Genomic DNA, 26915 nt, shown 5'->3' on the forward strand with positions numbered 1-26915 from the left:
AAAGACACACTGAAATTGTGATATAAACATTTTCAAAATAATGTAAAACTACTTAAAAAATATTTAATATAATTATTTTAAAAAATGTTTTAATATAATTATTTTTTATATAATTAATAATTAATCACAGAATATGTTCTGTGATTTTTGTCAATTATCTTTCTTTCAAATCCATGAAAACTATTTTTTTTTTCTAAAATTAGGATTGCGAAAGGCAGAAATAAAAAAATAGCAATTGAAAAATAGATAGAAAACTATTTTACAAACTATTTTGAACAATTAATTACAGACAGTGTTTTAAAATATAATTTTGATTGCGAGGGGTAGAAAGAAAAAAAAATAGAAAATTGGAAAAATGGTTAAATCAGTTAGTAAACACTAATTTTATTTTAATTCAATAAAATTAAATAAAATATATAGTAGAAAGAAATATTGTATAAAAATGGTGAAACCCATATTTTCTTCACTATTTTAAGGAAAAAATAAATAAAATGTTGGAAAAATCATATGATCGATTAAAGACTATTTTTAAATAATCCTGAATAAATATTTTTTCCCCTGAAATTCTGATTATAAAAGGTAGAAATAAAAATATAGTAAATATTGTAAAAATTGGTGAAACATGTTTGTTCTTCAATATTTTAACAGAAAAACTAAAAAATAAGGAAAAATCTGATATTTTATATATTCTGAGTGTAAGGGGCACAAAAATAGCAAATTGGACAAATTGGAAAATTATAATTTTTTTGTTCATTATTTTGCAAAAAAAATTGCAAATCAGATAAATATATTTTAAAACTATTTTTATTCTGTGATAAAACTAATTATTATTAAAAATAATAATATTCAAATATTGATGTGAAATGTTAAAGTATTTAAGTATTGAAGTTTTACATGCATTGTTCCATGTTATCTATATGATTAAAGAGCGCTGGTAGCTGTCAGTCAGTGGTTCTGGTGGAGCTGGTGGTTCTGGATCAGCCCCTCCGCGGCCTGGGCTTCCCCCGGGGGGGTGTGTGTGATCAGAGCGCTGTTCTGGGAGCGGTGAGATCTTTAACATGCAGAGACTCAGTCAGTCAGTCAGTCAGTGAGTCAGTGATTCAGGTCCAGCGCCGCCGAGCTCTCCGCCTTAAAGCTACACCAGCTGATTAACATCCCGCAGACCGAGTCCCACACTGACCCGAGACTCAGCCCGAGCCGCCGCCGAGCTCTCCGCGCTCCGCCGCTCAGACACGGTGAGTTACCCGCACACCAACTACCGACATCCGCCGATATAATCCGATATAATCAGCGCCTTTCTATCGCCCTGCTCTCAATCAGCCTGCGGATCAGAGGCGTTTAGAGGAGGAACAGAGATAAATGAAGAAAAGGACGCGATTTAGAGCCGCTTTATCTCTTCATTATTCAGCCTTAGACTCTCCCACTGTCCTTTACCGCCTTTACTGAGGGCTTTCCTCAGATTTAAGGCAGATTTGAGGCAGATTCAGGGGTGCTGCTCCCGCAGACCGGGGCAGACAGACAGATTGCGTCTGAGAGAGACAGAGTAACGTGTAGGTTAGGCTACCTGAACTCTCCAGGGAGCAGAAAACACTGTCTGGAGCGAGATTATCTCCTATTCACTGCCTTTATTCTGCTCTATTCTACCATTCTCACACTCTCTAACTGTTCTTACATAAAATATCACCTTATATCCTCTAGAAATTGCTTTATTTAATTATTAAACCTCTCAAATCTCTCATTACAGGCAGCCAACAGGCATATTATATATATATATATATATATATATATATATATATATATATATATATATATATATATATATATATATATATATTATGGGTGGGCAATATGGCCCTAAAATAATATTACAATATTTTAGAGTGTTTATCAATAACACTATTCTTGGCAATATGACAAAACAACAAGTTTAAAACTTAACAATACATAATTTTTATACTCTCTACCTGTTCTTACAAATATCACCATATATCCTCTATCGCAACATTTCAGGATGTTTTTTTTTTCATAACAATATTCTTGGCAATATGACAAAACTACGAATTTAAAACAAATGAATTTCCACAATTCTTACACAGTTCTTACATCAAATATCACCTTATATACTCTGTAAATCGCTTTATTAACTTGTTAAACCTCTCGAATCTCTCATTACAGGCAGCCAACAGGCATATTTAATATAATATATATATTTAGGGGTGGGCGATATAGCCCTAAATAGAATAATATCACAATATTTCAGGGTGTTTTGTGATAACAATATTCTTGGCAATATGACAAAACAATGAAGTTAAAACAAATTAATTTCCACGATATACCATTCTTACACTCTCTAACTGTCCTTACATCAAATATCACCACATATCCTCTGTAAATCGCTATACTAACTTATTAAACATCTTTAATATCTTAGTAGAGGCAGACAATAGTCAATATATATATATTAAGGGTGGGCGATATGGCCCTAAAATAGTATCACAATATTTCAGAGTGTTTTGTGATAACGCTATTCTTTGCAATATGACAAGACAATGAATTTAAAACTAATTAATATCCACATAATACATCATTCTTACACTCTCTAACTGTTCTAGCATCAAATATAAGTAGAGGCAGCCAACAGTAAATATATATATATATATATATATATATATATATATATATATATATATATATATATATATATATATATATATATCACAATATGTCAGGTTTTATGATAACAATACTCTTGTCAGTATGACAAAACAATGAATCGATATTTTTAAGCTGAATGGCGATATACAATATATATCACAATATTTAATACATATAATCATCCCATAGGTTTATAACAAAAAGACACTTCTGAGACAAAACTACATGTTCCAGATTTTACACAGAAACATTCAGCTGTAGATGAACATGAGATATATTCTAGAGGTATCTAATAGATACTATTTAATGGGAAATAAGAACAGTTGTACCCTGATGGCCCATTAAAAATAACACCACCATATTTCAAAAGTAGTTTTGTGATAAAGGTATTCAGAAATGTAGTAAACAATTTTAAATAAAATGTTTTACGATATTTTGTCTATATTATTGTGTATGATATGATATAGCACACCCCTAGTATATACATGACCTATATATTATATATGTTAACCTAAGTTAACTAATTAACTAATATTTTTTACTGTTTTTATACTTAGCTAGCTATGTGTTGTCTGTGTTGTATGTGTAAATCCTATCTTGCTGTTAAACTAAACACTAATGTATGTAGGTTAGCTAGTTAATTTAGATGTCAGCTGACACTTGTATTGTGAAAACAGTTTGCAGTGTTTGTGTGAATTTAGATGTTAGAGGTAGACTGGAGTCAGAGGCGTCCAGGATCATACATGGGTCTAAAGTATTAAACTATAGTGTGATGCCGTATTACCAACACACACCAGACTTTAGTCTGTGCTGGAGGAACATCCACACATTATGGCTGTGCTCCTGTTAGCTGTGCTCCTGTTAGGTGTGCTGGAGCTCAGTAAAGATAATTAAGAAACATTCACCACATGTTAGCTGTGCTCCTGTTAGCTGTGCTCCTGTTAGCTGTGCTTCTGTTAGGTCTGCTGGAGCTCAGTAAAAGATGAATGAGGAACATCCACCACATGTTAGCTGTGCTCCTGTGAGCTGTGCTCCAGTTAGCTGTGTTTCTGTTAGGAGTGCTGGAGCTCAGTAAAGATAATTAAGGAACATTCACCACATGTTAGCTGTGCTCCTGTTAGCTGTGCTTTTGTTAGCTGTGCTGGAGCTCAGTAAATATGATTGAGGAACATCCACCACATATTAGCCATGCTTCTGTTAGCTGTGCTCTTGTTAACTGTGCTCCTGTTAGGTGTGCTGGAGCTCAGTAAAGATGATTAAGTGCGTTTGAAACCCGACGAGCTCCCTGTTAAACAGTACAGGAGGACATACTGTAAAACTGCTGTTCAGAGCTGAATATATTTCATATTAAATACGATACTGTATATCGCAATATCGATATTTTGTCCCACCCCTACCATTTAATACAGACTCTAAAAACTTTGTGATGTCAGTGGCGGGATCTTGGGGGCGAGATGAGTTTTGATTTCAATCCAACTGGCCCGCAAAGTCCCGCTTCTGGTGCTCACCCTTACACAACTGCAGGTTTTCTATTGGATGTGTTTGTAATCTCTGTATACTTAGTTTACTGAGAAAATCTGTTTTGGTTCTAAAAAAGTAAGTAATTTAATTACTTAATTTAAATTAGCTAGCTGGCTGCACAATTAGCTAGAGTCCTACTCTGACTGGAGTTTTAGCTGCACTATAACTGTGAATTCACACATTAAAAAAATATAATTAAATGCTGTCTCTTCATTCAGACAAATAAAAATAAATAAGGCATACATGTGCAGAAATGTTATTCAGCTAAAGTTTTTAATTTTTTTTTCATCCATTTTAGGTAAGATAAAGGCCTATTATAACCAGTTTTAACAAGGATTTTTAGTATTGTCTATGTCTGTACTGGTGTTTTAAAGATCGTATGGTCATGAGAATTTCCAGTGAAAGCATGGAAAAGTCATGGAAATTTATTGGTTAAAAAATTGTGTATGAACCCTGGATTAAGGAATCTAGATAAATATTGGGTCTCCAAGTTGCTTGGAAAGCAAGGAAAGTTTTTGCTGTAAAAATATTAAAATATAATAGAATAAGGTTAATTATATTATTAACCCTAATGCAGAAACTGATGTAATTTGCCTGGCAACGGTTTGGATTAGCACATCAAGAGGAGTCCCACAGGGTTCAACTCTAGGGCCAATTAAACTGATTAAGCTTTATTATAAGAGGAATGTAGTCATGAGTGTGTGGAAGTGTGGTATATGAAAACAGGGTTTATGGGTTTAAAAATGTAAAGTTTCAGTGTATATCCAGAATTCACTTTACATTTGAAGTTGTGTAAACTAGGGTTTTGGCTTTCTTGCAACCTAAACAAACCATATGTCATTCCCACCAAGTTACAGTGTCAATTCTTATCTGACTCTGCCTAAATATTGCCAAATATCCTTAAAATCTCTCTCAAAATCCAAGATTTCTCAAGTAGAAAATCCCAGAAGGAGAAAAACAAGCTTTATGAGGTGAAACATTACTCTAATAGTATAAGGTACAATGCCGCAGGGAGAATGAGGGGCTTTTGGGGGCACTTGTGTTTCAGTTTCACCATCATAATGCCCCTAAAAATCCTTATTGCTCTTGCACTGATCTCCATGCTGTATTTAAAGGCCTGGCTGAGGTAAATTCTCCTATAAAATGTTAAAACAGGGGTTAATATTAATATTGGATCTGTTGGTCAGAGTTAAATTAGCTGAGCTCAGAGTCAGTCAGTGCTTTTCACATGCAGGACAGTTCACTCGGTGCAGACGGGACAGTGGGATGGGACGCTGGATGGGGCGGGGGTGGGGGGAATTCATTAGGAGTTGTTTAGAGATGTGGTATGCTTGAGTTAAGATATATGGAATCTAGCGGGTGGCAGTGACTGAGTGGCACAGCCTTGTTGATAGTACAGGAATACCTGACACTACATACTGAATACTGAGAAAGCCACAGAGTGCACAGGATCATAATCTGGATTTGTAGCTTTAGCTGAATAATGCTTTAGTTAAGGGTCTGTTTTAACCTAATAAATGGTGTGAACATTATCAGCAGCACACAGTGTCATCTCCAATTAGACATGAAAAATATGAATTCTCTTAATATTCAGGATCATTTTAAAATAACTAATTTCCATTTCAATCATGTCTGACCCCAAACTCACTCCCAAACTCAGCTCAAGCTCCTCCCAAACTCATCCCAACATCACCCCCAAAGTCATCCTAAATATTGTATCAAGCTTATCCCAAACTCCACCCCAATTTTATCCGAAACTCGTCTCAAGCTTGTCCCAAACCTCACCCCCAAACTCCACCCCAAACCTCACCCCCAAACTCACCTAAACTCATCTCAAGCTCACCCCAAATTCAGTCCAAACCTCACCCCAAACTCAGCCCAAAATTCAGCCCAAACTCTTCTCAAGCTCGTCCCAAGCTCATCTGAAACTCCAAACCAAACCTTACCCCCAAACTCATCTTACACCAGTTCACTACAAACTCACCCTCAAACCCACCCCCAAACTCAGCCAAACCTAGCCCAAAACTCAGCCCAAACATCACCCCAAACTCAGCCCAAAATTCAGCCCAAACTCTTCTCAAGCTCGTCCCAAGCTCATCTCAAACTCCACCCCAAACCTCACCCCCAAACTCATCCTACACCAGTTCACTACAAACTCAACCTCAAACCCACCCCCAAGCTCAGCCAAACCTAACCCAAAACCCAAAATTCTTTCTAAACTCATCCCAAAACATTTCAACCCCCATCCTTTTTCTTCATTAGAAGGGGTGAGCTATTTAGTGAAAATAGTATCACAATATTTAAAGACATTTACTTATATACAAACTTATACACATATACAAACTTTATCATGATATACAGAGTTTGGTCCTTACCTCACTTTAAACCCCATCCCAAACCCACCCCAAATTCACTCCAAACCCACCCAAGCTCACCCAAGCTAGTTCATCCCCTACCAGTTAATCCAAAACTAATTAATTCCAAACTCACTCTAAGCTCATGCCTAACCTCCCCCCAAGATCACCCCAAACTTACCCCAAATCTCATTTCAAGCTCACCCCAAACTCATCCAAAACTAGCCCCAAATCTCCTTTCAGGCTCACCCCAAACTCATCCCAAACTTGCCCCAAATCTCCTTTCAAGCTCACCCCAAACTCATCCCAAACTAGCTCTAAATCATATTTCAAACTCACCCCAAACTCATCCCAAACTTGCCCCAAATCTCCTTTCAAGCTCACCCCAAGCTCATCCCAAACTAGCTCTAAATCATATTTCAAACTCACCCCAAACTCATCCCAAACTAGCTCTAAATCATATTTCAAGCTCACCCCAAACTAGCTCTAAATCATATTTCAAACTCACCCCAAACTCATCCCAAACTAGCTATAAATCATATTTCAAGCTCACCCCAAACTCATCCCAAACTAGCCTGAAATCTCATTTCAAACTCACCCTAAACACCCAAATCTAACCTGAAACTCATCCGAAGCTTGCCTCAAATCTCACTCAAAGCTCACACCAAACTTACCCCAAACTCACCTCAAACTTACCCCAAATCTCACCCCAAACTTACCTCATACTTGCCCTAAACTTTACTCCAGGCTCATCCCAAACTTGCCCAAACCTCAACTCAAACTCACCTCAAACCTTCCCCAAATCTCATTCTAAGCTCACTCCAAGCTTACCTCACACTTACCTTAAACTTGCCCCAAATCTCACTCCAAGCTTACCCTAAACTCAACTCAAACATGCCCAAACGTGCCTTTATGGTAAACATATTATCACAATATTTAAAAATGTATCATTTTATTCACACTTTCACAATATTTTACCCCTCACACCAAACCCCATTCCAAACTCATAACAAACCTTTTTGTTGTTTGTGTTGAATGTTGGAATGCCCCCTCCAAAAACAGAAGATACCATTCCCTTTTGTCAGAGATATATTTATAGCATCTTATCTCATCGTATTCCATGCACAACTGTATCACGCCTCCTGTTCAGAGAATGAATAATATCCATATTGTGACTCAGTCACACACACACACTCATACCAGCACTTATAATCGGACATATTTGGGTTTTGTAGACTCTGTAATGTGCCCCCAAAAGATTCTTTTGAGAAACTTTTTTTTTATGTAGAAAGTTTAAAGAACCTCTATTTATACACAGTACCAAAGGTCTACGCCTGGAGCTACAGTAACCTTAATATCCAAGAGCATAACTGTCCTGAATCGTCTCAGGATAAAGGCGTTCTGTCTTCTTTTAGGGGAAGAACCCAGAACACGCTTCTTCACACTTATGAATGATTTAAGCATGTGACTCCAAGCAGGCTTCTACGCATTTTCTCCACTTTAACAGTGCTGATGAATTGAACGCAGGCAAAGAAGGTTTTTGATGGTTACAGAAACACTGCTGGTTTTTACCCGCTGTACACTGCGTTCAGCACTCAATTATGTTGTTTTGCTCCAGGCGAGCTGCTTGCAGCTTGGGCGTATCAGCAGCGTGGTTTTAACTGTAGCTTACCAAATGCCTTGGGCATGCTGCATCTGCTCAGGTGGTTAGATTAGTTTACTTGACTTATTGCTTTCATCCATCGTCTGCTGACGACAGCTCCGTACGTCATCCTTACATTGCACGTCTCTTATGTTTCTCCTAAAGCCTTAAAACCTCCACAGTGAGCTTTTCGCCTTTGGGACAATATCCGTAGAGCGAACAGATGAGCGCTGAAGGAATTCCAGGCCGGGGAAACTCGCAGCTCGATGCTAAACCTCCTGTCATTTTGAAGAATGTTGGGGTGCATGCAGGCAGAGACTTGACAGAATGCGCTGGTCATTTACACCCATTCTGCATAATTACACCACATCGCCCTCGGCCATATCTGACGAGGGGCTGAGTAACAGCGTTCACCAGCGTGAGAGCAGCTGCTGTTTACTTAAGGAAATATTACAGGTGCACCTTAAACAAATGTATATCATTGAATTCAGTTTAAAATGTGAAACTCATGAGTTTCTTTCATTTTACCAAATTAAAAAACCTCTGGAATATAATCAAGAGGAAGATGGATGATCACAAGCCACCAAACCAAACTGAACTGCTTGAATTCTTGCACCAGAAGTGAGTAGCATAAAGTTATCCAAAAGCAGTGTGTAAGACTGGTGCAGGAGGACATGCCAAAATGCATGAAAACTGTGATTAAAAACCAGGGTTATTCCACCAAATATTGATTTCTGAACTCTTAAAACTTTATGAATATGAACTTGTTTTCTTTGCATTATTTTAGGTCTGTAAGCTCTTCATCTTTTTTTTATTCTTATCTTATTTCAGCCATTTCCCATTTTCTGCAAATAAATGCTCTAAATGACAATATTTGTTGTCTGTAGTTTATAGAATAAAACAACAATGTTCATTTTACTCAAACATAAACCTATAAATAGCAAAATCAGAGAAACTGATTCAGAAACTGAAGTGAGCTCTTAATTCTTTTCAGAGCTGCATATAGACATCCCGTTATAACCTTTGAAACAAATTTGTATACCTTACATTTTAGCTTTCAACCATCTACATACACACAATACAGTTCTTTTTACTGAGAAATTTGGTTCATTCATTTTTTGTTTTCACAATAACTTAACCAACCCTTATTACATAGACTGCTCACAACTTTAAAGCTTGTTTTTAATTTAACATTTTGAATAAACATTTTAAAGTGGCATGGCCAGTATCGTACAATTGTAGTAGTATGGCCAGTATGGCTTGGTCCTTTCCAGCATACAATAAATATGCCAGCAAGTATTGTTTTGATTATTTGTCAATACTGATAGAATTTGAAATATCATTTTGCGCCCCTAATCAAAATACCGCAAAGTATACATTTTAAAATTATATTAAAGAAAAATATATATGGGTGCTAAATGGTCAAGCGGGCTAAAGCACTTCCACTTTAATTGGGAGATCATATATTTTCTGCATTTATTTGCAGAAAATGAGAAATGGCTGAAATAACAAAAAAAGATGCAGAGCTTTCAGACCTCAAATAATGCAAAGAAAACAAGTTTTAAGAGTTCAGAAATCAATATTTGGTGGAATAACCCTGGTTTTTAATCACAGTTTTCTTGCATCTTGGCATCATGTTCTCCTCCACCAGTCTTACACACTGCTTTTGGATAACTTCATGCCTTTACTCCTGGCGCAAAAATTCAAGCAGTTCAGTTTGGTTTGATGGTTTGTGATCATCCACCTTCCTTTTGATTATATTCTAGAGGTTTTCAATTTGGTAAAATTGGTAAAAGAAACTCATCATTTTTAAGTGGCAATGCTGTATATCTAAAATATATAAATATAAAAATATAACCATTAATTTAAATATTAGAAATATAATCATTTGTTTTATGCTATGAAAGTTTTCCTAAAATTTGACTTAAATAATTATACAACAATATATCCCCTTGCTTGACATATCAAATTGTAGCTCCTGTATTATGATACACATAATATCGGCACATTTTTTTAATACACAGCCCTAGTTACAAATGGAACGGCATTAATCTGTATTAATAAAGAGATCTGCAGATTGATACTGTGTGAGTAGTTCGGTCGGAGTTAGAACAGAACATTCATTGCAGCTGAATTTACTGCCACTTTACTTCCCGTGACTTTTAAAGCAGGTTCAGTTCCATTTCCAGGTGTAAACAAGATGTGGTTCCAAGAATCTCAGCAGTCGTACTCCACATTTGTTTGGAAGAGTTTTGTTGTAACTTGCCACATGGCAAGACCTTGGAAATCTTAGCCTGCTCTGCACCCGTCAACCTTTACCATATAAAGAGGACAGAGCTGATAGATCTGAATCAGTTGAATGAATCATTCCTATAATGGATCATGTGGCTTTACTTAATTAAAGCATTTTTATTGGTTAATGTCATACAGTACTAGACAAAAGTTTGATCACACCTTAAATTCATTACTGTTTTTCATTATTTTAAAATGTCCTGCATTGTAGATGAATACTAAAGTCATCCAAACTATAAAGAAAACTTGGATTTTAAGCATGTAATTGTGTCTTTTGGTATCATGAGGGTGCAAAAATATACGACATGCGCAGCTCAGAAATGCACTAAAGCCATGAACAATTCTTTTAATTATTCATGGGTGTGTTTTTTGGGCGTAACGTGAAATAAACCAATCAGTGTGTCACTTGCAGTTATTCCCTTTAAGAGGCAGGTGAGCTCTGACTTTGGCGTGTTCGTATCTTAACAGCACAGCGCTTTGTGTGTGTCACCTGGAATTCAGGCCTTCAGGTAACAGCTGTGCTGAACTCGTCAAGAGTTAATTACTTGAATTTCTTGTCTCTTAATAAAGTGTTTGAGAGCATCAGTTAAAGTAAAGTAGTGAAGAGGTAGAGTTACAGGTATACAGTGAATAGTGAATATTTGAGTAATGTTCTAATCCAGATTATGAGAAGCAAGAACTACTCAACTAAGTAAAAAAAGCAAAAGTACTTTAAGAAATGAAGGTCAGTCGATACAAACTTTAAAGGCCAGGTCTAACAAAGACTTTGAAAGTATCCTAAAGTGCAGTTGCAAAGACCATCAAAAAATGTTAGGATGAAACTGGCACTCATCAGGACCACCCCAGGAAAGAAGGAGTAAGAGTTTCCTCTGTTGTACAGGATAAGATCATCAGAGTTACCAGCCTCAGAAACCGCAAGTTAACAGCTCCCCAGATAAGATCACCTAAAAGCTTCTTCACATAGTATAGTTTGTTTAACACTTTTAAGTTACTACATGATTCCTTATGTGTTCCTTCATAGTCTGGATCACTTCAATATTCATTTACAATGTAGGAAAAAAATACAAAATCCAAAAATAAAAATAATTAAATGATAAGGTGTAGTGAAACTTTTTAATGGTACAGTAAGTAACAAATAAAGCAGTTAAAATTATAAGAAGCCTTTGGAGTATAAGTGATATAAAGGAGAATAAGACGGAGATCTTTTTCAGGCTGATGTATCGCCCTGATAAGCTTTACTGGAGGCTGGATTTAGTGAGAGGTTCAGCTGGGAAAGTCATTACTGACACCTCACACAGCCAAGTCCACCCTGCCAAGTGAACTGACTCCAAGTGACACAGCGGTGCAGCCTCGAACCTTTATTATTACTGTTCCTGAACATGAATAATGAATTCAGTTCTGAAGGAAAAAGATTCACATCAATTTTGACCTGGATTTAACATTATTTCCCAAGAAGTACATTGAGGTCAGGGGGTTCCTGAATATCGTTTTTTTTTTATATATAGCTCCTCTGATCTTATAAGAGCAGTTATTTTTATATAGTAATTAAAGATCTGATTCTCCTTATACTTAGTATATTATACTGTAATATTATTGTCCCTTCACCCTGTTCTTCAATACTCAGAACCAAACAGGAAAGAAAACCACCACAGAGCAGCTATTATTATTATTATTATTATTATTATTATTATTTGGATGGTGGATCATTATTATTCTCAGCACTGCAGTGATTAGCACTGATTAGCATGGTGGTGGTGTATGAGTGTTAGTGTGTGTTTTGCTGGTGGTACAGTGAGTGTATCAGATACAGCAGCAGTGCTGCTGGAGTTTTTAAACACCTCAGTTTCACAATGTAATGCTTAGTAAGTATGTAGAAATTTAATGAAGTAAATTCTTGTCTTTTTGACTTTCTTTTATATAAATTTTATTTTATACGTTTTTCAAAACATTTTGCAGACAGAAATACGTACAAAATCTTGTTTTCCAAAATCAGCCATGTTTCTCTACAACATATTTTGGTTACATACAATAAAAACTGTAAAACAAAAAAAGTGAAACAGGTATATTACCAACATCTTTTAGATATTTTTCTAAATCTTTTCTTCTTTTTTTAATATCAGCAAAAGCATGTTTAAAAACACAGTGAATTTTTTACTTTTTGTTATATATATATATAAAACAGAAATGTAGCCTATTTTGCTCTGTAAATATCTGTGGTTCTTATATGAGTGTTGTTTCATGGCTGAGAGAAATCTCTTCACGTAATATTTTGGAGTATTGTGAGCGCCATGCAAGAGCTTTATCACTTTTAGCGCTCTCACAAGCACCATGTGAAGCTCTAGAGATGTGGTGGGCTTGCTAAGGCAGGGGGAGAACTTGCACTCTGGGCCTCCAGAGCACCATTTCTCGCTTTAATAAGCTCAGCTGGACGGCCTCCATCTACTGACATAGAGCCAGATACAACAAGCTCAGAGAGAAAGAAAGTGAGAGAGAGAGTTCAGAAAGTAGAAATCTGATTGCTGTTTGCTGTGATTTTAATTCTTCGTGAAATATTCAGAATATAACGGTATGTTTGTAGAGTGTTCAATACATTAGGAATGATTTACATGTATTTCCTATTCAGATTACTGCAGAATGTCAGAGTTTACTGTACATGAACTTCAGTATTTAGATAACTGTAAAACTCTTAGTTTACAGGACTCAAACAATAATCAGATCAGATTTTTGCTGATTAGCCAATCACATAAAACCCAAACTTCATATCAAAAGCTTTTTTTAAAGAGCCACTAAACCCTAAACCATATCTTTTATTAATAGCTGAAATGTGTTCCTTTAAAGTAATGCAACATACAAGTCCTACATAAAATTTTATACTCCTGTCATAACCTTTAAAAAATGCCTGTATTGTGGTCATTTCCATGTACTTTGGTACGCAGACACATCACATATGCAAAACAGTCAATCAGTAATACAACCCCCCAATTTGACGTCCAATCATCTGCGTCTCCCTGCTATCAGCAGGGTTCGTATGGTCATGAAAAACCTGGAAACATTATGGAATATACACTGTATACGTTTTGGAAAAATAAAAATACCCAAAGGTTTCTGTAAAGTCATGGAAATTTGCAGTTCACAAATGTGTGTTTCTATTTGAACAAGTTTTCATTAAATTTCCCAATTTGTTCAATACTAAAATCATTACTTCGCCTTCATGTATTTTTGGCAACTACACAACTACAAATGAAAAAAGTTATTATTTCACACTTATCATGTTTATATCACAATTATCCCAGCAGACAGACAAACCAACAAAGTACAAATTTACCTCAGCAGTGATGTTTTAGTTATACATTTACCTCAGAAGTACTGTTAATTCATTAATGTACGTCAATAGTGCTATTCAAGTCACATGTAAAATACATTTGGTAACCAAGCAAATGCCTAGGCTACGTTAGCTCAGCTAATGTTACTATCCTAGTCCTGTACAGCTCATATCTTGCAGTTCATTTCTTTCTTTCCCGGAGCAGAATTAGTAACTCTTATTTCTTGTTTATAAATAAGGGTTAATCTACTAGTATGCCAAGGGTTGTCAGATTTCGGCACAACACCAGTTCTTTTTTCCTCTGGTTTGTTCAAAGACTGACTCAACTTCCTGCAATTGGCCTAAAATTCAGAACCATCTAGAAAAGTGTTTCACACAGGAGGAAGTGGACCATGGTATAGACTGAGAACACATGTTTTGGTCAGACTAAACTGCCTGGTTTAGGCATTTAGGCATTTAAATGTTTTTTTTTTTTTTAAGGTAAATAAGAGAGTTTTTCTGGGATTAAAAGTGTGAATTCAGCTGTAACTGGAAATATCTGTGCCGCAAAACTGTGCTGGACTGAGGTGCACAGCTTTCGACACTTGCGTTTACAAGCACGTGCCCAGCCATGTGGATGGAGGCCATGCTGCGGTTACCTTATGTTTACTCCTGCACCCCCTCCCCTCGCACTCCCCCTTGTGCTTCTCAGGCAGCAGCAGCATTTCACTCACACAGACACAGAGACAGCACTGTGTATCTACTGTACTTCTTGTGTTAAGAATTAAAACACTTTGCAACATGAAGTGTTTTATTTATTTGCCTTAGGTGACATCGCACGTTCGGCTATGTGACTATTGCACCCCTAGTTATGTGCACTTCAGTATTAATTATAAAGAGGATGTGTGAAGTAGAATCATCTCCTTAATTCTTCTACATTAGCGTGGAATCCAATAAATTATATTGAGCAGTCAACGCAGATCTGATAAACCTGACTTAGCCGAGATATCCGAGTAAACATCAGCTTTATTTGCTCTTTCAGACGCACGTATTCAAGCAGTCTGACTCTTTGATTCGTCCCTTTGACCACGCCATTGATTGCGCTGCTGAAGCGAGGCATGCGGCTGAGAGGTGCAGGCGAGGCAGGCAGGCCGAAGCATATTGAAAAATCTCACATGACAAGTTGCCCTGGTGCAATGCTAGAGGGATATGTTTACCCTTTACCCTGCCTCTATGGTTATATTTAGAGTTCAACATGAGGGAGAGTGTAAACGTACTTCCACTGGTATCTGACACAAGTCACAGGTGGAACACTCTTCTGTGACCATTCCTTCCCATAGAGGCCCGGCACGCTGTCAGAGCACACACTGCACCGCCAGCAGCTTCTCCCAGCGAGCTCTGCTGCAGAGAGGCGAATGATTCTTCTTTAACGGTTTTAAATATGATTTCCTCAGGAAACGTCGTACAATTAACAAAAAATAAAGGGTCTTTGACCAAGGCCATAGAAGAAACACTGAGCAACTGGACTGCTTTCACATATACAGTACCAGTCTAAAGTTTAGACGCACCTTAAAATCAGTTTTTCATTATTTAAACATTTTCTGCATTGTAGATTAACACTAAGGTCATCCAAACTATGAAGAGAAATGAAGGCCAGTCAACCGAAAATTTTCAAGAACTTTGAAAGTATCCTCAAGTGCATTTTGCAAAGACCAATAAAAATGTCATGATGAAACTGGCTCTCATTAGGACTGCCCCAGGAAATGAAGAGCAAGAGTAAGAGTCACCTTTGTTGCACAGAATAAGTTAATTAGAGTTTCAAGCCTCAAAAACAGCAAGTTAACAGCTCCCCAGATAAGAGCACCTAAATGCTTCACAGAGTATGATTTTGGTTTGTTTAACACTTTTATGATACTTAATGATTCCTTATGTGTTCCTTTATAGTCTGGATCACTTCAGTATTAATTAACAATGTAGGTAAAACTAAAAAACATTGGTAACACTTTATTTGAAGGAACACAAATTAGTCGCTTATTAATGTCTTATTATTTGCTTAATAAAGCCCTAATTAGACATTTGTAAATGATGTATTCACTACTTATTAGGCTTTATTCTGTGTAAGTGTTATTGGTGCTTAATTCAGGGTCTGTTATGTAGAAATGATTAATAATGGCTGTATTAGATCTTATAGTGCACAATAAACAGTTATGTCAGCACCCTGTTACACAGATTATTAATCATTAACTATTAGCTATTTCTATATATTATTAGTGTGTAATTTTCCTCAGTTTGATTTATGTGAGTTTGGCAAGTTTATGGCTGTGCTGGAGTTTATTGAGTTAATAAGGGGTTAATAAATCACTAATAGACCAAGATGTGCTCCATATTCTAAAGTGAGGTTCTGTTCATCACAAATTAGACACTAAAAAGAACTGAATAAATATTTAATCAATCACAGACCCCTAATTAAGCACCAATAACACTTACACACGGAATAAAGCCTAATAAGTAGTGAATAAATCTGTTACAAATGTCTAATTCAGGCTTTATTTAGCAAATAATGAGACATTAATAAGCACCTAATTTGTGTTCCTTAAAATAAAGTGTTACAAAAACATTTAATAAAAAGGTATGTCCAAACTTTTGGCTGGTGTAATGTAAGTTTGTGTTGAAAGTAACATCACCACTGATTTTCTTAATCAGTTCAATCCTAATACACATGGTCCCAATTCATTATGTCTCAACAATTGTTTAAGATGTTTGTGTTCGGCGCCAAGTGGTCCAGTGGTCTAATGCGCTGCCACTATGAGCGGGAGGTCGCAGGTTCGAACCCCCGCTCATGCAGCTTTGCCATCAAGCTGCCGGTGCTCAGAGGGAGCAAAATTGCCTCTGCTCCCTCTGGGGTGGGTAGATGGCGCTCTCTCCCTATCACACTTAAGGTGGCGCCGGGCGGCACGAGGCGTCTGTGAGCGGATGAATCGGAACCTAGCCGCTGTGCTTTCCTCCGAGCGCGCTGTAATGCTGCTCAGGCAATGATTCATCCGCTGCAGCTCGAAAAAAGGGGTGATTGACTTCACACGTGTCAGAGGAGGCGTGTGCTCGTCCGCATCCTCCAAGGGTCACGGGCGTCACCGGTGATGGGGACGCACAAAGGGGTGGGACAATTGGATATCCAAATTGGGAGAAAATGGGGAAAAATCTGAAATAAAAATTATATAAGATGTTTGTGTTCATGTGAAGAATTAATCGCATGACAAAACGGTTACTTTGCTTTTGGACAACATAAGTAAAATAATATATTTTAAAGATCAGTTCCAGTTAACATGAATCAGTATTGGACCAATATATATATATATATATATATATATATATATATATATATATATATATTTTTTTTTTTTTTTTTTTTTTTTTTTTTTTTTACTCAGTTGAAAGTAAAAGTTAAAAAGCTGTTTATATGACAACCTACTGTATAAACATCTGTCAGACTTGATAAACTGGTTAGATGCTTGCAGATATAAACATAATGAGAAGTAGCAATAGGCTGTAAGTGCAGGCTAGTGACTAATAGGTGCAGGGAGTGTAGCAAGTAGTCAGGTGACTGAGATCATGGGAATCGTCTCTGATTGGCTGGAGGTGAACCTATGACAGAAAGTATAGAAAGTGAACAATGAATGGCCTTATGTACAATATCAGTTTCCTGCTTATCTCCTCACTCACAAGATAATACCTAACAACTTAAAAAAGTGTAGCTGGTTGGGCACTAAGTGGTCCAGCGGTCTAAAGCGCTGCCACTTTGATCGGGAGATCGCTGGTTCGAATCCCGGTCGTGCAGCTTGCCATCAGCTGCCGGAGCCCCGAGAGAGTACAATTGGTCTTGCTCTCTCTGGGTGGGTACATTAGATGCTGCTCTTTCCCCTCATTACATCTAGGGTGATGTCGATCAGCATGAGGCGTCTGTGAGCTGATGTATCGGAACCGAGTCGCTGCGCTTTCCTGTGATGCTTCATAAAGAGGTGGAGTCTGACTCCACATGTGTCGGAGGAGGCATGTGCTAGTCTTCACCCTCCTTGTATTGTGGCATCACAGTTAGACATGAATACATAAAAAAAAGTTTGGATGGTTTCCATAGCCGTCCCAAGGTAAAACCACTTCATGATCAATTAACATACTGCTAGCCCTTGACTTAGCATGTCAGTGTATGGTTCTTAGTGGAACCAAAAAGTGGTTCTTCTATGATATTGCATCAAATAATCTTTTGTAACACCTTTATTTTTAAACAGTTCACCCCTCTAACTTTCCTGTTCTCCTACACATGGCGTACTCCACGGTCTATGAGTAGCGGGAAAGTCCGTTAACTTCTATTGTGGGCTCTTGAGGTTTACAGCTAATCTTCAGTGTGGGACTTAATTGGAGCCATTACTCCCGGGCCTGTGTGTAGGAGCATGGTGCAACGCACCATGAGGCTTTCTGCTGAATCATCAGGTGGCTTGTCTCCAGAGTCTGGTAATCACATGAAGGACTGCTGCTGCTGCAGCTGCTGTGCAGAACAGTCCTCCAGTCTACCAGCAACTCTGGAGACCACATGGTGTTTAATAAAGTTGGACATGACCTTCTAAAAAAAAAAACGAACAGTTCTTGAAGGTCTGATAAAAGTCCCAAAGCACAGTAATGTTGGAGAAATGAGGTTTAGTCAAAAACAGCAACGCAGGAGGTGCTGCACTTCAACATTCCACAGTGAACCAGTGGTATAACCTAAAAAATAAAGGGGCTTTGAATGGAGCCTTGGGGGATGCCATAGTAGAATCACTTTTGATTCTAGAAAAAAAAAAGTTTTTAAAAGATATGTAAAGTGTGATTGTGGAGAACCTTTTAAAGGTCTAAGTGTCTTCTTTTCATGCTCATGTTCTACCTATTTACAGCTCAGCTATAACATTATTACCACTGACAAACTGGCACTTCTTAAAGGTGATGTGTTGGAAGTAGGAAATATGGGCAAGCTTTAAAATCTGAGACACTTTGGACAAAAAAACTAATTGTGACCAGCAACATCTGGCTAGAATTGTCTGTTTATACAGAAAAGCGAATCTAGCAGAAACCAGACACTTTCGCATTCAATTCAGGAGTCCCAAAAAACATATCCAACAGATCAATGCAGCGTTTTTGAGCTTTGATGGCATATGGCAAAAGTCATGGGACACAACACTACTCTTTTATTTTAAAGAGTATTTTTAAATAGAAGCGTGAGTACGAAAACCCTTTCCAACTGTATTAAAATGAATCTTGGCTTTAAGAAAATGTAGAAATATAAAAATATGATTCTTTGCCATTGCCATTGCATATATTGCTTTCTAAAAACTTAACCTCAAAAAACTTATAAAAGAAATTATATAGTTAGAAAATGATAATGTATGATATGATATATAATTAGTGCTGTTCTTTTTAAGTCTTCTTCCAGTTATTCCTCTGGATTTTTGGCTCCTTTACTCTGGCCGCAATGTTAACTCTATAGCAACCAGCACAGATACCATAGCAACCACTAGAGATACCATGGCAGCCTGCGCGATGCACATTTTAGTTTGATTTATGCAAATATATTACCTACCAACCACCTAGCAACCATCTAGCAGCCACTTAGCAACACAATAGCAACCACCATTGACACCATAGCAACACCTAAGGAACCACCTAGCAACTGCTTAGCAACACCATAGCAACCTGCACAGATACCATAGCAACACCTTAGCAACCACTTAGAAACAACACAGCAACCAGCACGGATGCCATAGCAAGACCTTAGCAACCACCTAGCAACATCAGGTCAACCAGCAGAGACACTTCGGAGACACACCAGTCACTGATCAACACTGCAGTCACACTCACAGTTTTTCTACCAAATTTGGGTGGCCAACCGGTGTGCCTTACATATAAAAAAGGACCAGAAAATAGACGTTTATTGATAGTGCGCCTTATAGCCCAAAAAATATGGTACTAAAGTTGTTGCTGCATTAATCCATGTGGTGTCATTATAATCAAATGAAAAGGGTAAACCTGCAGTGAAGAACATTGATTGTTAAATTCTGTGAAACTGACACCAATAAATCCTTAAATCCTAGTATTTGCTTATTTATGAGTATTTTATCCTCCTTAGTAACACAGATGCTGTGAAGTATCATAGAGAACTGTCTTGTTATATTAGAAGTATCACAGAAATCACAATATTGTGATATCTTATATTAATATGGACAATGTATCGTGACATATCATATTCTGGGAAGCCCTGTGATTTCCTATTGGCCAGCTATATGGCATTTTATTATTATACAGTATTGGAAACTGGATTCAAGGTCTAGATTTGTTCTATAATTTTGCTAAAAGAACAGTTTGTTGCAGCCTTCCTTTGAGAGTTTATAACATAAATCAGGGAAAATAGAGCGTAGTTAATGTCAATGAATGTCTTTGTGAAGACATGTTGCCCTTGAGCGTCTGCCTGAGCTCCTGCGCTTGGCAGAAATTTTGCTCTAACTTTATGTAATGGAAATTGCTGCATTTATTTGAATTCACGCAATAACATTAAGCAATATTTCAATGTCATATTAAATCCCCAGACTCCTTTTTTTTCTGGTTTAAACCATCTGAAACAAACACCAGCTGCTCTTTACATTGTGTAAACATTTCATGTTAAATGGACCGAAAGCTATGCTCTAATACAGTCTTTCTGAAGGCAATCACCCTTACATCATCCAACATAATAAAAGCATTGCTATGATGATGGCATTATGGTGGCATTCTTGCCCATCTGTGGGCCGGTGGTATTAGTTACACACTATTTTTGTCCTTAAAAGTCTTAAAAGGGCTAAACGAAACATGTTCATGGAGTTTTTGCACAAAATCAATCTTAACTAATAAGAGATCTCACCAGCTCTATACTTACCAATTTTAGTCCCTTTCAGAATGGGCCATTTAAGGGCTCTGTCACTTTTTGCAAATAAGTTAGTGTTATCTAGTGCTAAATGGCAAAACACTAACACTAAACTCATTATTATTTAGGTACTTACATCTCCCTCATCTGCTGTCCTGAGGTACAGATTCCTCCCTCAGACGAAGTCTACATGGCTAATGCAGCTGTGTACTGTCCGACGACCTCAACCTGCCAGGTGAGGGGTGGTTCCAGGGAGGTTCTATGCTGGCTCATAGATATGTATTGTCCAGGAAAAAAAACTTTCTACTAGATTTTGGAGCACTGCTGTGTGGATTTGATTGCATTGAACTACAAGAGCATGAGTGAAGCTAGCACCTGGCACTAACAAGAATTACAATATTAGCTTTCCTAATTCACTTTGTGTCCAAGTATTTGAGGACATCCATTCTTATGAATGCATTAAGCTACTTTAAGCTGCACACATTACTGACACAGATGTACAAATGCACACAGATGCACAGTTTGTATACTCCCTGTAGGGAAGTATTGCCAATAGTATAGGACTCTCTGGAGCCAACAATAAACATAAACCTATTGGAACCAGGGTATAAAGGAAGAACTGTGTTCTCTGTAATGATGGAGCTCCATCCAGTACTTTTGAATGGGATGGGTTGGGGATCATCCAACATCCTGACCATTTAACTTTTATTGCTCAGTGCAGCCTGATCCTATAGTAGAAAATCAGAATAAACTCTTTTTTTTAATACCCTTAATTTCAGAAGAAACCATTAATGAGAAGGTGTCCCAATGCTTTTGTCCATATAGTGTATGTTGAACTTCTATTACAGAGGTTGGCAATAGGCGAATAAAACATTTGGCCCGTGAGGTTGTTTAAACTATAATGAACAATAATGAAAAAAAAATTGAATAAAATGCTTCTCTGGCAAGCTTTTGTTTACATACCTCCCCTGTCTCTCTGTCGCACTCAGCGTGACTTTAGTTTCCGCACAGGTTCGATCCCACGTGAGGAGCAGTGTGTGCATTTATTTATTTTTTACTTTCTTCTTGGTTTTACCTGCTTTGAAATCAACTATTCTGCAATTAGGTTCAACAACCCTCTGGGCTGGAGAACTACTAGTCTGTAGCAGCACTCCATCCCATTACATTTTATTTTACAAAACAGAATTGTTTTTTTTGTGGTCCACCACAAAATGGCTTGGAAAGTATCTGGCCCGTGGCCAAACTTCATTGCCAACCCCTGCCCTGAAACTCTATAGTATGTGTATTTATGACAGCAATATACACCAATAAATTACATTAAAAGCTATAATTAACAATTCTGTTGCAAAATAAATTGGCCATCTGTTGCTAAATACAAGTGAATGGATGCATATAACAGTATATCATGCATGGACATGGTCTGCTGCCACTAACACGTACAGGATCTCACGCACCACTGTGTGCTCTGCTTGTCTAGTATAGCTGGTGGGCTTCTATACCCAGCATGCATTAATTTGTCTGATCAGAATGACTTGGAGGCAGTCACAAGCCCATCACGCTCTAGCTGCATACTCCCATGATACAGCAGATGCCGATTGGCATCTCGGTGAAGCCTGAGCTCCAACAAACTCCACACTTACAAACCCTGCAGGAATGTGTTCAGAGTGCCACAGTCAGTTCCTCTTAAAAACATCCAGCTCTCAGAGCGAGAGAGAGAGTGGGCTGAATTGTAAGTTCAAGAATGAAGCTACAGCCCTGAGAACCTGTATTAGTTGATGTTTTCACACATAAATAGTAGAAATACAGTGATTTGAGGGAAATACATAATGTATGTCCTGTGTGTGGTTCAACATTTTAAGCACTCTGCTTGACCTTTTTAACCCCATCAACCAGAACTAACATCTCATAGTCTTTAAAGGTTCATGGTTTCCAGGTTCCTAAATGGATCTTCGCTTGTAGGAAACCTTCCATAATGGGTTTAGAACCTTTATGTTCTACTGAGGTACCTTAATGTATGACTATGTGCAATCTAATATCTTAACCCTGCTGTCGTGTTCACCTCCTGCCCCTTACTTTAGTGTTCCCGGTCAAATTTGACCGGTCAGTTTTAACTGCTCTTAAATTAGCACAGAAATCATTTTTCACCACCAAATTGTTATACAACATTTTTTTAACTGTGAACAATGTCTCAAAGCAGTGATTAACCTGAATTTATAGAATTATACATAAGGCAACTGCAGTGAAAGTACAAATAGGCACTGAAAATATATTACAAACTGAACATTATAAATAATAAATTGAAAACCAAAGACAAAACTCAACATGAAGGTGTGTGTGTGTGTGTGTGTGTGTGTGAATTCATGCACATGAGTGGCATGTGAAACTCAGGTCAGAGTGGACCTTGCAAACATAGGCATCACATTTGCAGCACCTCAGGCTTGTTTTGTTGTCTCTATGGGCACAGAGCTTACATGGGTTTTCCCATCTATACCTGCATATTCCAGGCATAGCTGCTTCTGGCATCACTTGCTGCCCAGATCTTTATTCCATATTTCCCTGTTTTTCACTTTTTGTAGCCTCATTGTTTGAGAGATATACTCCTGCTAAAATCAACAGACCTATGTAGGCTTGGAGGTCTACCAGGTCGATTTCTCTCCAGGTGTCCCCAAACACACGCTTCCCCTCCAGGTTTGTCATCTCCAGTATAATTCCCTCAATGAACTCTGGTAAAAAGGGTTGGAAGCTGGACTTGATGTCATCCACATGAGATACCAACGCATACCGTGTTGGCCCTGGAGTCAGGGACATAACAGACACCTGTCTAGGATGGGTGAAAATATGATGCATTGTATCATCAGGAAGTTGGTTCATGTGGAAGGATCGGGACATAAGCACGGAAAAGAGATGTGTACCCGCAAAAGACATTGTTCAATCTGAAGTCTGTGTGAGTGTGTTTGTGATTGTGATTGTTCACTTTTGACCGGGAACACCACAGGTGTAAAAAGGTTGAATAAAACACTCAAAATTCAGTGAAAGAGGTAATCATCACTTTTATGTGTTCAAGTGCATAGTGTGGAGGATATCATAAGACCTTGAGGCAATCAGATGTAAAACACAATATTTACGTTGTAAATCGGTCAGATTTGACCCGAACACGACAGGAGGGTTAAAGTCTTAAACATTTAGGTTCCTTGGGGATTCTTGTCTTGGATGTTCGCTTCTAGGAAGCACTTTTTGTAATGGGTATATAATCTTTATTTTACACCTAGAGTATACAGACCATTTAAATGGGTATATAACCTTTAACTTATGGTGAGGTTCTTTAATCTTTAACCATCAAAGGTTCTTAAAAAAAGGTAAAAGGTCCTTGACTTGGAATTTCAGTTCTAGGATGGGCTTATGTTTAGGTTAAAACGTTTTTCTAAAACTAGCGATCCAATCAAAACACCATGTAGACACTTTCAAGGTTCCTAAATGGTTATTGGCTTCTAGGAAACCTTCCATAAGAGGTATAGAACCCTAACCTAAAGGGTCCTTAATGGTCACCTCTATGACTCATCTAACCTAGTGCCTCACATTCTTGAAAATCACATTTCACACATGAATAGTTCTTGGTTTGAATAGTCATCACTAGGAAAACTTTTTAGTAAATATAGTATTTTTACCTTATATTGAGATTTTTAACCATATCAAGTATAACACTCATAGCCTAAGTAGTTCTTACCTTACCGTTTGACCTTTACCTTAAAATGAGTTTTTTTTAATCTATCAGACCTGATTTATTGGTCTACAAATTTAAGGTCCCTACATGGTATTGGCTTTGATATTCTGTTCTATGAAACATTTATTAAAAGTATGAATACAACATTAAGATGTTACACATGAATAATTGTATGTTCTGACTAAGAATAGTTCAGGAACAAGGGTAATGGAGGCAGGTTGTGGGTTTAATTCCCTGATCTACTAAGCCACATCGGGCTGTTGGGCTCTTGAGAAAGGCCCTTAATTTGGTCACTTTTATTGGTTCTGTAGCATGGCAGACTCTGGGCTTTCTTTTAAAATGAAATTAAAGTATTGATGACAAAGGTTGTGGGTTTAATTCCATGATCCACTAAGCTACACTTGGCTTTTGGGCCCTTAGGAAGAGCCCCAATTCTGATATCTTCTAGGGTTTTTCTAACATGGCAGATGACATTCTTTCAGTGTGGATTGAGCAACAAGTTATTGATATTGGTTCAAAGCCCCGCTTTTAACCCTCACTCCTCCCCCACTGCCTCTACAGGTACCTGTATTCAAGATATCACAGTGTGTTACTGTACGATTGTCTTGTAAAACTTTCTTTTTAAGTCTGGTGATGAGATGTTGGGTCTGACAGGGTTAAGGCGTCAGTAGGTTCGAGTTCATGCCATTAGTCCAGATCTTCTGTGTCCTTTCTTACTGGGTGAGAGATCAAAGGGGTTGAGAAATTGTTAGGAAAATGCTGATTGGCAATCCTGACTAAGAAAGAGTGTCTCGCAAGACTTAGGGTTTATGATCCATGCATCACTTTTCCTGTGGGGGATCACCCCACAGCATGCCATTAGCCTGCGTTCTTCATCACCAGGCTGCTTCTTCTGCAGGGGCGAGAACAGTGGTTGATCCGGTGAGTCATGAGGTCGAGGAGGAGGAGGAGGAGGAGTAGAGAGGTATTTCAGGCCGAGATGAAGCATGCCTGAACGACAGAGCCTAGCACCCCGGCTCCTAACCAGAACCACATGCAGGCCCATTCATAGCCAAGACAAATGAATGGATGTCTGTTCTGAACCGATACCCATTTGTGAAAGCGGTACAATAGGTACAATATTGGTCTTCACAGGGTCAGATTTGTTCCCTCTGAAGTACAAAGTAACTTCTAACAGCAATAAGTACAAATTTGTACCATTTAACCAACCAAGGTACATTCAGTATTCTGTATCACTGCACTAATAAACAATATATATTTTATTTGCACATTTCTTTATTTAAAAGCCAGACAATTTTGGATCATCCAAAGTTTTTGAGCTATATTCAGTTGATGATAATGTTTACAATCTTTATAATCTTTACTGGCACAAAAACCATGGATACAAAAAAGGACTTTCACTGAAAGGTGAAAGGTACAGCCCCAGCGACAAGCTTTGTACCCTTTTAAGTACAAATCTGTACTTACTTTTCTTAGTGTGTTGGTGAGCCGGTCAACCGTGCATCATGCAGCTTGATTTAGGGCATGTTAGTGTGTCCTCGCTATCATAACGTCAGGAAAAGTACACCTTGCGTGGCTCAAAACATGCAAAAGTTAATGCTAATTAAGCTAATGCTTTCAAATAATCTTGGTAGTGTTTTGGCCGTCAGCATGTCACTTTCCTTTCCCTTACGAGCCAGGTGCGCTCTGACATTGGCAGATTGCTATTTTAGCAGCGCAGCTACCTTTGCGTGTACAACTCTTCTCAGCAGAGGAAACTGACCTACGCGTTTATGCTGTGATCAGAAACAGCAATGTTATTTTATTCTGAATTATATTTATTGTTGATATAAAAGTTTGATATAAGAGTTTGTGCACTGCTGTTCTAGTGTGTGTAACGAGTGTTTAAACGATGCAGGAGAACGGTGTAAAAATAGATTGTTGACAGGGTGTAATATAGCAATGTGCATTGCAACAGGCCATGATCAGGGTGTAAGTCTGACTTTTTTTTTTCCCTATTTTTCTCCCAATTTAGCTAGACCAATTGTCCCACTCATTCAGGTGTTACTCAGCTGTATATCCCCTCTTGATGGCTTCCTCTGATACATCTAAAGTCAGCCACCACCTCTTTTCAAACTGCTGCTGGTGCAGCATTACCGAGTATCATCACAGCGCTAACGCTCGGAGGAAAGTGCAGCGACTCGGTTCTGATACATCAGCTCACAGATGCCTTGTGCTGATCCACATCACCCAAGGAGTGATGAGGGGAAAGAGTGCCATCTACTGTACCCACCCAGAAGCAAAGCCAATTGTGCTCTCTCAGGGCTCCGGCAGCTGATGGCAAGCTGCATGACCGGGATTTGGAACAATGATCTCCCAATCATAGTCGCAGCTGACAGGGTTTAATAGGAAAGAACCATAGAATAAAAAACAGGTTTGTGATATTGGGTCTGATATGTTTCAAAATTATAACAATCTTAGCATAATGTTAGGTTTCCAGGTTTGAGGAAACCAACTATCATGGGTTT

At 37.8% G+C, this 26915-nt stretch overlaps 1 protein-coding gene and 1 long non-coding RNA gene across 4 annotated transcripts in view; one reads left to right on the top strand and one right to left on the bottom strand.

Annotated features, from left to right (window-relative positions):
* LOC103043027 (interleukin-4 receptor subunit alpha) overlaps window positions 1-26915 on the bottom strand; it is a 679179-nt gene that overhangs the window by 486170 nt on the left and 166094 nt on the right. The gene's annotated exons all lie outside the window — the stretch shown is intronic.
* The window catches only part of LOC111195542 (uncharacterized), a 32041-nt gene continuing 6084 nt past the window's right edge, over window positions 959-26915 (top strand). Inside the window, exons 1-2 of the long non-coding RNA XR_002651727.2 lie at window positions 959-1235; window positions 20816-20922. This is a non-coding gene — a long non-coding RNA (uncharacterized LOC111195542). The remainder of the gene's footprint in view (window positions 1236-20815; window positions 20923-26915) is intronic.

The sequence above is a fragment of the Astyanax mexicanus genome, chromosome 3 (genome assembly GCF_023375975.1).
Source record: "Astyanax mexicanus isolate ESR-SI-001 chromosome 3, AstMex3_surface, whole genome shotgun sequence".
NCBI lineage: Eukaryota > Metazoa > Chordata > Actinopteri > Characiformes > Acestrorhamphidae > Astyanax > Astyanax mexicanus.